Source organism: Somniosus microcephalus, chromosome 30, assembly GCF_052327205.1.
Source record: "Somniosus microcephalus isolate GS21.2 chromosome 30, FLI_Smic_1.0, whole genome shotgun sequence".
NCBI lineage: Eukaryota > Metazoa > Chordata > Chondrichthyes > Squaliformes > Somniosidae > Somniosus > Somniosus microcephalus.
Genome location: NC_141016.1, coordinates 15,777,638 through 15,793,537, shown reverse-complemented (window position 1 = coordinate 15,793,537; position 15,900 = coordinate 15,777,638). Strand labels below are relative to the sequence as shown.

Sequence of the window (15,900 nt, the reverse complement as noted above, 5' to 3'; positions counted from 1 at the left end):
TAACTGGTCTTAGACTGCAGTACCGGCAGTGACCACCCCTGTATAAAAGGCCCTAGCAGGCTTCTGTAGTTTCAGTTTCAAGCTGCCTCTTGTTCAGTAAAGTACCTGTTAAACTGTTCTCCCGAAGTCCGTGTATTATTGAGGCGCGGACTTTACAACCACCACCTTCTCAAGGGCAATTAGGGATGGGCAATAAATGTTGGCCTTGCCAGCGACGCCCACATCCCGTAAACGAATAAATTAAAAAATATCTAAACTATTTGCCTCAGCCATAAGCTGAGTGTTTACAATCCAATACTGATGGTCAAGGGCACATATTTAGGTTTATCTTTCAACAAAAAATGGACTACATTGCAGAATGTGATCCCAAAACAACAATTTGCATTTATGTAGTGCCTCCCACAGATAATCAGAATTAGAGTTCCAAAGGGTGCAGAACTGGAATTAAGGCTGGAGAAGGTTGCTAACGTAGCAATGGGACCAGGCCATGGAAGGGTTTGAAGATGTGGACAACGATTTCAAATTCAATCAGTTGGGCGAACAGGTGAGGATAAACAGATGAGCTTCGAACAAGCTAGCAGTTGAATGGGAGGCCAGCGAGCAGGACATTGATAAAAACGAGTCTATTGATGGAGAAAGTGCGAGTAAGAGTTTAGGCAAATTTGCAACATGGTTGGGATGGAGGCAGGAGATGTTGTGAACACAGAAATAAGATAAAGACTTACATTTATACAGTGCTTCTCACAACATAGAAACATAGAAGATAGGAGCAGGAGTAGGCCATTCGGCCCCTCGAGCCTGCTCCGCCATTTAATGAGATCATGGCTGATCATCCAAATTCAGTACCCTGTCCCTGCTTTCTCCCCATATCCCTTGATCCCTTTAGCCTTAAGAAATATATCCAACTCCTTCTTGAATATATTTAATGAACTGGCCTCCACTGCCTTCTGTGGTAGAGAATTCCACAGGTTCACTACTCTCTGGGTGAAGAAATTCCTCCTCATATCTGTCCTAAATGGCTTACCCCTTATCCTTAGACTATGACCCCTAGTTCTGGACTCCCCGGCCATCGGGAACATCCTTCCTGCATTTAGTCTGTCCAGGCCTGACAGAATTTTATAGGTTTCGATGAGATCCCCTCTCAATCTTCTAAACTCCAGTGAGTACAAGCCCAATCAACCCAATCTCTCCTCGTACGCCATTCCTGCCATCCCAGGTATTAGCCTGGTGAATCTTCGCTGCACTCCTTCCATGGCAAGAACATCCTTCCTCAGATAAGGCGACCAAAACTGCACACCATACTCAGGACATCCCAAAGCGATTTACAACCAATGTGCGATTTGAAACTCAACTGTGGGTCAAACAGGGTGCAGTAGGTTTAAGACAAAAGCAGAATACTGCGGATGCTGGAAATCTGAAAATAATAACAGAAAATGCTCTCTCCACAGATGCTGCCTGACCTGCTGAGTATTTCCAGCATTTTCTATTTTTATTTCATTAGCTTTTAACTACCAGATTTCGATATAAGGGAACGGTAGCATAGTGGTTATGTTACTGGACGTGTAATCCAGAAGCCTGGACAAATGATCTGGGACTGTGAATTCAAATCGCCACCATGGCAGCTGGAGAAATTTAATTCAGTTAATAAATAAATCTGGAATTGAAAGCTAGCCATGTAACCATTGGATTGTTATAAAAACCCATCTGGTTCACTAAAGTCCTTTAGGGAAGAAAATCTGCCGTCCGTACCCGGTCTGGCCTATGTGTAAGTCCAGACAATGTGGTTGACTCTTAACTGCCCTCTGAAATGGCCTAGCAAGCCACTCAGTTAAGGGCAAATAGGGATGGGCAATAAATGCTGGCTCACATCCTGCGAATGAATAAAGAAGAAAAAAATTCAGCCTTAGCCAGTGGCCAGAAAAGGAGACATGAGCTTCAGTCCTTTTGCCTTGAACTATCATATCTTTTGTCATGTAATCTCTCCTGCCTTCTGATGTGCCTCAATAAATCCGAGACTCAATGTTAGCGGAACAAAACAAGGCTTTTATTAACTTAGAAGGTAACACACAGTGGAGAGGTGTCTTCCATCCAGAGGTCTGCAGTACTGGATGTGAGGCACGCTGAGCCTGCTTACATAGGGGCCAGGTATGGGCGGAGCCCTACACACAATACAATACAAGGTGAGGAAACGGAACTGAGGTAAGGGAAATGAAACTGAAACTAAACCACAGTCACAGGCACAATCACACAGAGAATACAGATGAGTGATGAATGGCATATTTCATCACATTCACCCCTTCTATAGATTTAGTCTGTTCGGGGGTTTGATAGTCCTCTGTGACTGACGTGGCTGTTGTGGTGCCGCGGGTGTCGGCTGGGTGTCCCCGGTGGCCTCCTGGGTCTCTGCCGGGGGCGCCGCCAGGGTTGTTGAAGGGGTAGTTGGTGGGGGTACCGTTGGTCGATGTTCTTCCGGGGGTGATGAAAGAGTAGTGGGTGGGTAAGAGTTGCTGTGATCGTTGTTGCTGCTGTTGTCGTGGTTGTTGTCGTTACCAGCTGGGGCGACGTCTTGTATGGACACGGTGTCCTCCCTTCCGTCGGCGTGCCGGACATACGCGTATTGGGGGTTGGCGTGCAGTAGGTGCACTGACTCCACGAGAGGGTCCGTCTTGTGGCCCCTCACATGCCTTCGCACGAATACCGGACCTGGGGTGGAGAGCCATGACGGCATGGATACGCCTGAGGTGGATTTCCGGGGAAAGACAAACATTCGTTCATGAGGCGTGGCATTAGTGGCAGTACACAATAGCGACCGTATCGAATGGAGCACATCTGAGAGGACTTCCTGCCAGCGGGAGATAGGGAGGCCCTTGGTCCTTAGAGCTAGAGTGACTGCTTTCCATACTGTCCCGTTCTCTCGCTCCACTTGACCGTTACCCCGGGGGTTGTAGCTGGTGGTACGGCTCGTGGCAATCCCCCTGGACAGCATGTACTGGCGTAGCTTTTCACTCATGAAGGACGCCCCCCTATCCGTATGGATGTAGCTCGGCATACCGAACAGGCAGAACAGGCTGTTGAGGCATTTAATGACCGTGGCGCTGGTCATGTCTGGGCAGGGGAAGGCAAATGGGAAACGGGAGTATTCGTCCACAATGTTCAGGAAGTGAACATTGCGGTCGACGGACGGGAGGGGGCCCTTGAAGTCTAAGCTGAGCCGCTCAAAGGGCCGTGTAGCTTTGATTAAGTGGGCTCTATCTGGGCGGCAGAACCGAGGCTTGCACTCAGCGCAAGTGCGGCAGTTCCTGGTCAGAGACCGAACTTCCTCAATCGAGTAGGGTAAGTTACGGGACTTTATGAAGTGGAACAGCCGCGTGACCCCTGGGTGGCAGAGGTCATTGTGGAGGGTCTGTAGCCGATCCCCGGTGGCGCTGGCACACATCCCTCGTGAGAGGGCGTCGGGGGATTCGTTAAGGGCCCCTGGCCGGTAAATGATGTCATAATCGAAGGTGGAGAGCTCGATCCGCCACCTAAGAATCTTATCATTTTTAATCTTCCCCCTCTGTTTATTATTGAACATAAACGCTACCGACCACTGGTCGGTAAGTAGGGTGAAGCGTTTGCCGGCTAGGTAGTGGCGCCAGTGGCGCACTGCCTCCACGATGGCTTGGGCCTCCTTTTCCACAGAGGAGTGTCTGATCTCGGGCCCTTGGAGGGTCCTCGAGAAGAAAGATACGGGCCACCCCGCCTGGTTGAGGGTGGCCGCCAAGGCAAAGTCAGACGCATCACTTTCCACTTGAAAGGGAGTGTTCTCGTCCACTGCCTGTAGCGTGGCCCACTCAATATCCCGCTTAATGCCTTTGAAGGCGGCGTGGGCCTCAGCAGAGAGCGGAAAAGAGGATGCTTTCAAGAGGGGCGGGCTTTGTCGGAGTAGTTGGGGACCCATTGGGAATAATAAGAAAATAACCCCAGGCACCTTTTCAGGGCTTTGGGAGTGTTGGGCAGGGGCAGCTCCCGTAGGGGGCTCAATCGGTCGGGGTCTGGTCCGATTTCCCCATTCTCCACCACGCTGCCTAGTATGCAGAGGCGCGTGGTGTTGTAAACGCACTTGTCCTCGTTGTAAGTGAGGTTGAGTTTTTGTGCGGTTTTCAGGAACCGTTCGAGTCATGATCCTGCTGGTTGTGACCGCAGATGGTGACGTTGTCGAGGTAGGGGAAGGTGGCCTGCAAGTGGTGGTCATCGACCATGCGGTCCATCTCCCTCTGGAAGACCGAGACCCCATTCGTCACCCCAAAGGGCACTCTGAGGAATTGGTAGAGGCGTCCGTTCGCCTCGAAGGCGGTGTACAGGCGGTCCTCTGGTCTGATAGGGAGCTGGTGGTACGCTGACTTGAGGTCGATGGTGGAGAACACCCGGTATTGGGCGATTTGGTTCACCATTTCTGATATGCGGGGTAGCGGGTAGGCGTCTAGTTGGGTGTACCTGTTGATCGTTTGGCTATAGTCGATCACCATCCATTTCTTCTCGCTATCCCTTACCACCACCACTTGGGCGCGCCACGGGCTGTTGCTGCGTTCAATAATGCGCTCCTTCAGGAGCCTGTCTACCTCGGTCGCGATAAACCGCCTGTCCTCCCAGCTGTACCTCCTGCTTTTGGTCGCTATTGGCCGGCAGTTAGGGGTAAGGTTCGCGAATAGCGAAGGCGGCTTTACCTTCAGGGTAGCCAGACCGCACACCGTAATTGAGCGTGATGCTTTGGTGGTGGCACTGGAAATCCAGGCCCAAGATCACGCTCGCACATAGATTCTTCATGATTAATACTTTAAAATTATCGTATACAGTTCCGTTAACGGACAATTGTACCGTGCAGTAACCCATAATGGTCGATGTCTGGGTTTTATCAGCCATAGAGATGGTACCCCGAGTAGGGACCACCTTTAGGGAGAGTTGTTGTGCTAGTTCAGGGTGGATAAAACTCTCCGTGCTTCCACTGTCAATTAAACATTTAACCCCGCACCCGTTTACCTCGATGTCCACCATTGATTTGGATAGCGGGTGCGGCCTGGTCTGGTCCACTGTGACCGATGCCACTGTAGGGCCCTGATCGAGACAAGATGGCGTCCACGCTGTCTGCTCACAAGATGGCGGACCCCACGAGGTCGGGCAAGATGGCGTCCAAGATGGCCGCTCCCACGGCGCACACGCGGCGGTGGCGGGTTTTCCGCCGGGGTTCCCTCTGCACACCTTCCCGAACTGCCCCTTCTTACCGCACTTAAAGCAGGTGGTGCCTTTCGCCGGGCACAGGTTTCTGGTGTGCTTCGACTGCCCGCAGAAGTAGCAGTTGGGTCCCTGACGCGTCGCGGCTGTCGTAGGGCTTCTGGGGGGAGAGCGGGGCCCCGACAGTGTCGGGCTGCCGGGCGGGGAAGATGCCTTCCAAGATGGCGGCACCCTTGGTGCATACGTGGCAGCGTGGGCGGCGCGGGCTGAAGAGTAGGCGTCCGAGTTTCTCTGGGCCACATCCAGGGATCGCGCTGTGTCCACAGTCTGTTTCAGGTCCAATCCCGTTTTTTCCAGCAGTCTCTGCCGGATGTAAGTGGAGCTGAGGCCTGTGGTGAAGGCATCGCGAACAAGCTCGTCAGTGTACACTGCGGCTTTTACATCTTGGCACTTGCAATCTTTGCCAAGCGTTTTCAGGGTGACTAGGAACTCATCCAGCGATTCCCCAGGTCGCTGTGCGCGAGTAGCGAGCAGATGCCTAGCATACACCTCATTCGTAGGCTGCTGGTAATGCGCCTTTAAGATGTCGCAGGCGGCTGGGTACGTGTCGGCGTCTTGGATGAGGGGGTAAACCCTGTGGCTTACCCAATTCCGCAGAATTCCAAGTTTCATACTCGCAGCGTCCGTAGCGCCTGTGACGGCTGCGGAATTGTCCAGGAAGAATTCCATACACATAAACCAGTGTCCGAAGCGTGCCGATGCATCCGAAGCATGCTGGTCCAAATCCAAACGTTCGGGTTTCAAGAGTTGATCCATTGTGTTGAAAAGTAAGTTAATAAAATTGATGTGCCTCAATAAATCCGAGACTCAATGTTAGCGGAACAAAACAAGGCTTTTATTAACTTAGAAGGTAACACACAGTGGAGAGGTGTCTTCCATCCAGAGGTCTGCAGTACTGGATGTGAGGCAGGCTGGGCCTGCTTACATAGGGGCCAGGTATGGGCGGAGCCCTACACACAATACAATACAAGGTGAGGAAACGGAACTGAGGTAAGGGAAATGAAACTGAAACTAAACCACAGTCACAGGCACAATCACACAGAGAATACAGATGAGTGATGAATGGCATATTTCATCACACCTTCCACCCTATCACAGACCTTCCCTTTTGTTCTTTCCTCCCCTCCCCCCTTTCCCGGCCCCTACACTTGCTTAAAAACCTGTTCCATCTCCAGCTTTTTCCAGTTCTGACGAAAGGTCATCGACCTGAAACGTTAACTCTCTCCACAGATGCTGCCTGACCTGCTGAGCATTTCCTGTTTTTATTTATGAACTTCGGTCTTCCTAACCAGTTAAAATCTTATCATAGAATCATAGAATGGTTACAGCACAAAAGGAGGCCATTCAGCCCGTCAAGCCCCTGCCGGCTCTCTGCAAGAAGCACTTCAGCTAGTCCCACTCCCCCGCTCTTTCCCCGTAGCCCTGCAATTTTTTTTCCTTCAGTTATTTATCCAATTCCCTTTTGAAATCTGCATCCACCACCCTTTCAGGCAGTGAATTCCAGATTCTAGCCACTCGCTGTGTTAAAAAGTTTTTCCTCATGTCACCTTTGGTTCTTCTGCCAATCACATTAAATCTGTGTCCTCTGGTTCTCGACCCTTCCGCCAATGGGAACAGTTTCTCTCTATCTACTCTGTCCAGTCCCCTCATGATTTTGAACACCTCAAATCAAATCTCCTCGCAACCTTCTCTGCTCTAAGGTGAACAACCCCAGATTCTCCAGTCTATCCACGTAACTGAAGTCCCTCATCCCTGGAAACCATTCTTGTAAATCATAGAAATTTACAGCACAGAAGGAGGCCATTCGGCCCATCTTGTCTGTGCCGGCTGACAAAGAGCGATCCACCCTAATCCCACTTTCCAGCTCTTGGTCCGTAGCCCTGCAGGTTACAGCACTTCAAGTGCATATCCAAGTACTTTTTAAATGTGATGAGGGTCTCTGCCTCTACCACCCTTTCAGGCAGTGAGTTCCACACACCCGCCACCCTCTGGGTGAAACAATTTCTCCTCAAATCCTCTCTAAACCTCTGACCAATTATTTTAAATCTATGCCCCCTGGTTATTGACCTCTCTGCTCAGGGAAATAGGTCCTTCCTATCCACTCTATGTAGGCCCCTTATAAATCTTTTCTTCACCCCCTCTAAGGCCTTCACATCCTTCCTATAGTGCAGTACCCAGAATTGGACATAGTACTCCAGTTGAGGCCGAACCAGTGTTTTATTTTTTTTTCAATTACATAGTAAATCCATTACATTCATTGACCACAATAAGAAAGAAATAAAGCTTTGAGAGCAGCTTTATGGTTAACAATATAAATGCAATGATAAATTTTACAAATGAATCAATAATATTTACAGTACAAACTACCACTATTTCAATAAACCAAGAAAAAAGCCGTATCACGCCAGTCCTACTGACATCGATCACCCATTCAATCGTTCAATCATCCGCCCGTTCGTTCGCGCATAAGTTCCATCATGCGTGCATGCGTGTGTACCAGTGTTTTATAAAGGTTCATCATAACTTCCTTGCTGTTGTATTCTATGCTTTTTTTAATTGCTTTCACAAAAGCGACACAACGATACAAAGCTGGGTGGGCGTGTGTGCTGTGAGGAGGATGCCGAGAAACTCCAGTATGATTTGGACAGTTTAGGTGATTGGGCAGATGCATGGCAGATGCAGTATAATGTGGATAAATGCGAGGTTATCCGCTTTGGTGGCAAAAACAGGAAGGCAGATTATTATCTGAACGGCAATAGATTGGGAAAAGGGGAAGTGCAACGAGACCTGGGTGTCCTTGTGCACCAGTCGCTGAAGGTAAGCATGCAGGTGCAGTAGGTGGTTAAGAAGGCAAATGGTATGTTGGCCTTCGTAGCGAGAGGGTTCAAGTACAGGAGCAAGGATGTCTTGCTGCAGTTGTACAGGGCCTTGGTGAGACTACACCTTGAGTATTGTGTGCAGTTTTGGTTGCCTTATCTGAGGAAGGATGTTCTTGCCATGGAGGGAGTGCAGCGAAGATTCACCAGGCTGATACCTGGGATGGCAGGAATGACGTATGAGGAGAGATTGGGTCGATTGGGCTTATATTCGCTAGAGTTTAGAAGAATGAGAGGGGATCTCATTGAAACTGATAAAATTCTAACAGGACTAGACAGACTAGATGCAGGAAGGATGTTCCCGATGGTCGTGGAGTCCAGAACCAGGGGTCACAGTCTAAGGATAAGTGGTAAGCCATTTAGGACAGAGATGAGGAGGAATTTCTTCACCCAGAGAGTGGTGAACCTGTGGAATTCTTTACCACAGAATGCAGTTGAGGCCAATTAATTAAATATATTCAAGAAGGAGTTAGATATATTTCTTAAGGCTAAAGGGATCAAGGGATATGGGGAGAAAGCAGGGACAGGGTACTGAGTTTGGATGATCAGCCATGATCTCATTGAATGAATTCTCTCTACACAGATGCGGCTGGACCTGCTGTGATTTCCAGCAAAAAAAATTTTTTTGTTTGTTTGTTTGTTTTTTGTTTTTCATACAGACCCCAGCGTCTGCAACATTTGACCCCTTGTGACCCCACCTCATTGTTCTTTGATGTAATGTTTTCCTGACTGACCTGTTTGGACACCATTCACACCTTTGATTGCTGTGATTATCTCTCTGCCGAGGTGTGATAAAGGGCAGTTAGAAAGATTACCTGTAATCATCTGGCAGTGTTCTCTGACTATATATGCTGTGCCTATATGCATCTCTTCACTTCACCTGACGAAGGAGCAGCGCTCCGAAAGCTTGTGATTTCAAATAAAGCTGTTGGACTATAACCTAGTGTTGTGTGACTTTTCACATTTGTCCACCCCAGTCCAACACCGGCATCTCCACATCATTGAATGGCGGAGCAGGCTCGAAGGGCCAAATGGCCTACTCCTGCGTTCTATGTTTCTCAACCTGCCCTGCTACCTTCTACAATTTGTACACATACACCCCCAGGTGTCTCTGTTCATGCACCCCGCCACACCCAGCCCCCTTTAAGATTGTAGCCTACAGTTTACATTGATTTTGAAATAAAAGTTGAGCTGTAAGACAATCAAAGTATCGGAAAATAATATACCTAATAATAATTAATAGTTACAGGAACAGTGCAAATGCGACCCAGAACCAACAGATGGCAATGCGGAACGATCGCCCCCCTGCGGCTACACAGTTTAACAACAACGAGTCCCACCGGTTCAGCGTCAGACGGGTCATGTGCCCTGTCGTAACAGTAGGGACGGCACATATCACGCAGGCGCGTGTTTAACCCACTCATCACTTGGTTGAACCAGAAGGATCGTCGAAATGCACAGCCGGGTGGGGACATACCCCCGAGCCAAGCCCTTTTAGATCAAGGTGACCGGCACAGTCGCATTTCCCGCGGGCTCTTGTGTTAGGGACGCATACTGTCGGCAGGTTTGAGGTGACGGTTTTTCCAATTGGTCCCTTTCACTGAGAAACCTACTGCCAAAAAAACTGTGCTAATTAATTATGCAAACATATGCTGATGCGTGATGACGTTTGTATCATATTAAATCGAACGTCTCATTGCGCACGTTGGATTTCAAGGGCTGATGCCTTGTGCAGCAGAACCCCAACAATTCAGAGAAAGTTGCATTTATATGGCGCCTGTAACGTAATAAACTGTCCCAAGATCGCAATTAGACAAAATTTGAGATTTTCAGGCTTGGTCAAAGTGATAGGTTTTAAGGAGCGTCTTAAAGGAGGAGAGAGAGGTAGAGAGGTTCAGGCAGGGAATTCCAGAGCTTAGGGCCTCGGTGGCTGAAGGCGAAGGGAATGGGGGATGCACAAGAGGCCAGAGTTTGAGGAACGCAGAGATCTCGGGGGGTTGAAAGAGGTTTCTTCTTCTTCTTAGGCAGCCCCTCGGAACCGAGGATGACTTGCTTCCACACTAAAAATGAGTTCTCAGGTGACTGATGAGTCCAATGCGGGACCTACAGTCTCTGTCACAGGTGGGGCAGACGGTTGAAGGGGCAGGTGGGTGGGGTGCTTGGGTTGACGTGTGCTCCTTGCGCTTGGTTTCCACTTGCTCCCGGCGAAGAGACTCAAGGTGTTTGGCGCCTTCCCGGATGCTTCTCCTCTACTTTTTGTGGTTTTGGGCCAGGAATTCCCAGGTGTCAGTGGGGATGTTGCACTTTTTCAAGGAGGCTTTGAGGGTGTCCTTGAAGCGTTTCCTCTGCCCACCTGGGGCTCTCTTGCCGTGTCGGGTAGAGCGCTTGTTTTGGGAGTCTCATATCGGGCGTGCGGGCGATGTGACCCGTCCATCGGAGCTGATCGAGCATGGTTAAAGCTTCGATGCTGGGGATGTTGGCCTGAGCAAGAACTACTGCTCTTCGGTTGCCTGAGGAAGAGAGTGTTTGAAGACCAGGGCCTCAAACCCAGCACCAAGCTCATGGTCTACAGAAAGAGGTTACAGAGATAGGTAGATGCAAAGCCATGGACGAATTTGAACATGAGGATAAGAATTTTCAATTTGAAGCATTGCCAGACCAGGGGTTAATGTAAGTCAGCGAGCACAGGGCTGATGGGTAAACGGGACTTGGTACAAGTTGGGATAAGGGCAGCAGATGAGCTCAAGGAAGGTGAGAGGCTGGCCAGGGAAGCATTGGAACAGTCGAGTTTGGAGGTAACAAAAGCATGGATGTGGGTTTCAGCAGCAGATGGGTTAAGCGGGCGGAGTCGGGCGACATTCTGGAGGTGGAAGTAGACGGCTTTGAAAGGGAGAGACCTATATGTGGTCAGAAGGTCAGCTCAGGATCAAATAGGACGCAGAGGTTGCGAACGGCCTGGTTCAGCCCGAGAGAGTGGCCAGGGAGGGGGATGGGTTCAGTGGTGAGGGAACGGAGTTTGTTGCGGGGCCGAAGACAATGGTTTTGGTCTTCCCGGTGTTTATTTGGAGGGAATTGTGGCTCATCCAGGACTGGATGTCGGCTAGGCAGAGGGAACAGTGGCACAGGACTCCCCCCTGTGGTTATACAGCACCATGGTTCTGTGACTGCTCCGGCTAAAAATAACTCAAAATACTGGTTTTACTAGCTGGAGCTCAATAGGATTCTTCTAATGCATTCTTTTACACTATTCTCACCTTCTTAAGACATCTTACTGGGATAAGTGCCACCTGCCCTCTGATAACTTACTATGTAGCGAGTGACAGTAACTGTTGTCGGTATATTCAACCGTGGAGGGAATCACAGCTGAGCACAATTCTGTCCTCGGGACGTTTTGCTACGTTAATGGCGCTATATAAATGCAAGTTGTTGTTACCTGAGATGCACAAAGGAACTTTCCAGCAGGTTAGTGACCAGGAGTGGGAACCCTGCCCAGCGAACTGGTACTGAGGCCAATTCTCGGGACACAACTGTTGCCATGGCGATCAGCTGACTCACCACAGACATTCTTGTCAGCCAGTGAGTTTATAATTACATTAGAATTAGGAGCAGGAGTAGTGTAGTGTCCGTGTGTTGATAAAGACACTGAAGACAGGAGTTGGTACATAGGTGTTTACTAAGCAAAGTCTGGGGGGGGTTCTAACGGATATACACAATATACAGGCTTATATAGCCCGAGTGGCCATTACCGGCATTACAGCACACCTGGGGCTCTTAAAGGCACATACACTATAATTCCTCCCCTTTTAGCTAACCAGTACATCATATTTTAAGTAATTATTAATTACATGTTATAAGAAAAATAATATACACATTGCTGTAGTTAATTAATTATAAGTCAGTCTCTCAGGAGGCTTCCTGACTCGGTCCGGATAACGCCTCGGGGGTGTAGTAGTTTCTGGTGGTGTAGTAGGTTCTTTTGGCAAGGCTGATTCGGCTTGAATGCCAGTGTCGGGTTCATCGGGTTCCAGTATCACTGGATCGGAGGTAGATATGGGTATCTCTACTTCATCGTTAGACATATAGAGTTGTGGTGTAGGTTGCCCCTTTTCGGATGACTTTATGATTTGATCAGCATGGCGCCTTATTATGCTTTCTCCGATGTCCACGGTATACATCAGTGGTCCTAGTCGTGTGCAGATAGTTCCAGGCTGCCATTTCTCGGTACGGTAGTCCCGGGCCAAAACTTGTTGACCTATCTGGAAGGTTCTAGTTGGCCTTTCATTCATGCCTTGAAACTGCCGGTTCTCCACGTCCCTTCTGATGTTGGGCTTGACCAAATCCAGCCGGCATCTTAGGTTTCTATTGAAGAACATCATGGCGGGAGTTTGGTTGGTAACCACATGTGTTGCATTCCTGTATGCGAATAAGAAGTTATCCACCTTGTGCTGAAGTTTTATGTCTTCATTACCCATGGCCTTTATGGCCTTCTTGAAGGTCTGGACAAACCTTTCAGCCAATCCATTGGTGGCGGGATGGTATGGGGCGGACGTGTAGTGCTTAACCCCATTGTTTCTTAAGAACTTTCTGAATTCTTCGGACACAAATTGCGGTCCATTATCAGAACATATCTGTTCCGGCAGCCCATTCCTGGCAAATATGGTCCTTAATACTGTGATGGTTTTTTCCGTGGTGGTGGAGGACATCTTTATTACTTCCGACCACTTGGAGTGTGCATCAACCGCGATTAAGAACATTGAGTCCATAAATGGACCAGCAAAGTCGATGTGCACCCTTTGCCAGGGAGATGAGGGCCACTCCCATGGATGTAGAGGGGCTTGTGGTGGAGCGTTTTGGACCTTCTGGCATCCTAGACAGCTCTTGGTCATTTCTTCGATGTCTCCATCGATACCTGGCCACCATACAAACGCCCTAGCTAGGTTCTTCATTTTCACTCCACCCAGATGCCCCTCGTGAAGCTCCTTTAGCACTTTATCCTGGAGTTTGGGTGGAATCACCACTCTGGATCCACACATCAAGGTTCCTCGGCACACTGACAGCTGTTCTCTTCTTTGCGAGAATGCTGGCAACAGTGGTTCGCGTTGTGCTGGCCATCCCTTCACTGTTAAATCGTAGACCCGTGAGAGAGTCGGGTCATTTCTCGTCTCCCTTTCAATGGCAGAATTTGTTACTGGTAGACATTCCACTATGGTAGAGTGGAACATCTCTACTGGGTCTACTGTAGGTGCCTCTTCTACCGTTGGCAACGGTAGGCGCGATAAACCGTCAGCATTCCTATGCTGTTTTGATCCTTTGTATTCTATGTTGTATTGGTGTGCCCCTAGAAAAAGGGACCACCTCTGTAGCCTTTGCGCTGTCATAATGGGAACACCCTTTTTAGGGTTGAATATGGAGATGAGGGGTTGATGGTCAGCCAACAAGGTAAATTTTTGTCCGTGTAGGTAATGGTTGAATTTCTTCACTCCCCATACCAGGCTGAGTGCTTCCCTGTCGATTTGGGCATAGTTACGCTCAGCCGAGTTTAATGAGCGTGACGCAAAAGCTATCGGCCGTTCTGAGCCATCAGGGAATTTATGGGATAATACTGCTCCTGTGCCGTAAGGGGATGCATCGCACGCCAGTCTGATTGGCAGTGATGGGTTGTAATGAGCCAAAACTTCTTCGGATGTGATTAAGTCTTTGCATTTATGGAAAGCACGTTTACAGTCTTCGTTCCATTTCCAAATCACTCCTGTTTGTAGAAGTTCATTAAGAGGGTGTAGAAGAGTTGATAAGTTCGGTAAAAATTTATGATAGTAATTTATTAATCCCAGGAACGACCTTAATTGTGAAACATTTTCAGGTGCTGGGGCTTTTATGACCGCTTCAATTTTTTCAGGTGACTTATGCAACCTTTCCTTATTAATTATGTGGCCACAATATGATATCTGATTTTGGAAAAATTCGCACTTGGGGCGATTTGTTCGTAGGCCCCGTTCTTTCAGCCTAGTGAGCACCTGCTCCAAATTGGCAAGGTGCTCGTTGTCGTTTTCTCCTGTCACAAGGATGTCGTCTAGGCAGCATTGAGTCCCCGGAATCCCTTGCAGGACTTGCTCCATAGCTCTTTGCCAGATAGCTGGAGCTGATGCTACTCCAAAAACCAGTCGATTGTACTGGTACAGACCTTTGTGTGTATTTATCGTGAGATACTTTTTAGAGGCCTCCTCAACCTCCATTTGTAGATATGCCTGTGCCAAGTCAATTTTGGTGAAACATTTCCCTCCGGATAGTGAGGCGAAAATATCTTCTATCCTCGGAAGAGGATACTGTACTGTGTGAAGGACCGGGTTTACAGTCACCTTGAAGTCTCCACAGATGCGAATTTTTCTCTGTTCTTCAGATTTATCATTATTCAATGCTTTTTTCATGACTGGAACGATGGGTGTTGCCCACTCGCTCCAATCTATTTTGGATAATACGCCTGCCTTTTCCAAATTCTCCAGCTCTGCCTCGACTGCTGGACGAATTGCGTATGGCACCGGTCTTGCCTTAAAAAATTTGGGAATTGCTGCATCTTCCACTTTTATTGAGGCGGTGATGCCTTTCAAGGTTCCTAGTTTCTCTTGAAACACTTCTTTGGCGTTGGCCAAGATGTCTTTTAATCGTTCAGGTATGATGTCATCATTGTTTATTTCTTACTGGTCACCGTCAGTGCCTGAATGGAGTGCCAGTCTAAACGTATCTTTCTGATCCATTCACGTCCCAACAACGGTGGACCACCATCTTGTAGAATGTATAAATACAACTTTTGTATTTCTTTGCCGTTTTATACAACAGGCACCCTTATTTTTCCTTTGGGGTATACTTTCTGCCCCGTATATGATTTTAAGATAATGGATGTGTCTTTTAGAAGTATATGCAAAAATAGCCTCTCGTAATCCCATCGATTTATTACGGTTAGAGCTGATCCTGTATCTAGCTCCATTTTAACAGGGGACCCTGCTATCGTGAGGGTAACCCAAATGGTTTGGTAATCATCTTTGGCAAGTACATTATGTAATTTGAGACAGCTTAGTCTCTTGTTTTCGGAGTCGCTATCGCTCTTCTGGTCTTCGGAGCTACTGTCCGTCATCATTTGTACCTTCCTGTACTTTCCTTTATTGATTTTTTTTTTTCTGTCTGTGGATTTATTTTGTCCAGATCGGCATACCCGTGTAATGTGTCCAATCTTTCCGCATTGCCTGCATGCTTTGTCCTTGAACCAGCAGTCCTTCTGGTTATGGGTGGATCTGCCGCAGTGATAACATCTTTCGAAACCCTGTGTCATTTCACGGGTGCCGAAGTCCTGTGTCTTTTGTTGTATCTCTGCAGCTCCTCTTGCTGCTGCTTCGTATGATACAGCCATACTGAAAGCTTTGTCCAATGTTAAATCTTTTTCAGAAAGCAGCCTTTTTTGTGTTCCTTCACTTAAGAGACCGCAAACGAATTTGTCTCGAAGATAATCTGCTAGTCCTGCCCCGAATTGGCAGTACTTTGATAGCTTTCTTAATTCGGTTAGGTAATCAGCGTTACTTTCATTCTTGTGTTGATTTCTCTTGAAGAATTTGAATCGTTCCGCTATCAGCAGCGGTGTTGGGTTTAAGTGCTCCTGCAGGGTATCAACAATTTCTTTAAAATTCTTGTCCTTTGGTTTGGCTGGAGTGATTAAATTTTGTAACAGCCCGTATGCCTTTGCGCCCATTAGGTTCAGCAGTAC

At 48.2% G+C, this 15,900-nt stretch overlaps 1 non-coding gene across 1 annotated transcript; it reads right to left on the bottom strand.

The window, feature by feature from the left end:
- Positions 1-9,495: 9,495 nt before the first annotated feature.
- Positions 9,496-9,593, bottom strand: LOC147097948 (small nucleolar RNA U13). Its single transcript, XR_015074290.1, has one exon. It is a non-coding gene; the product is annotated as a small nucleolar RNA U13 (small nucleolar RNA).
- Positions 9,594-15,900: the final 6,307 nt, after the last annotated feature.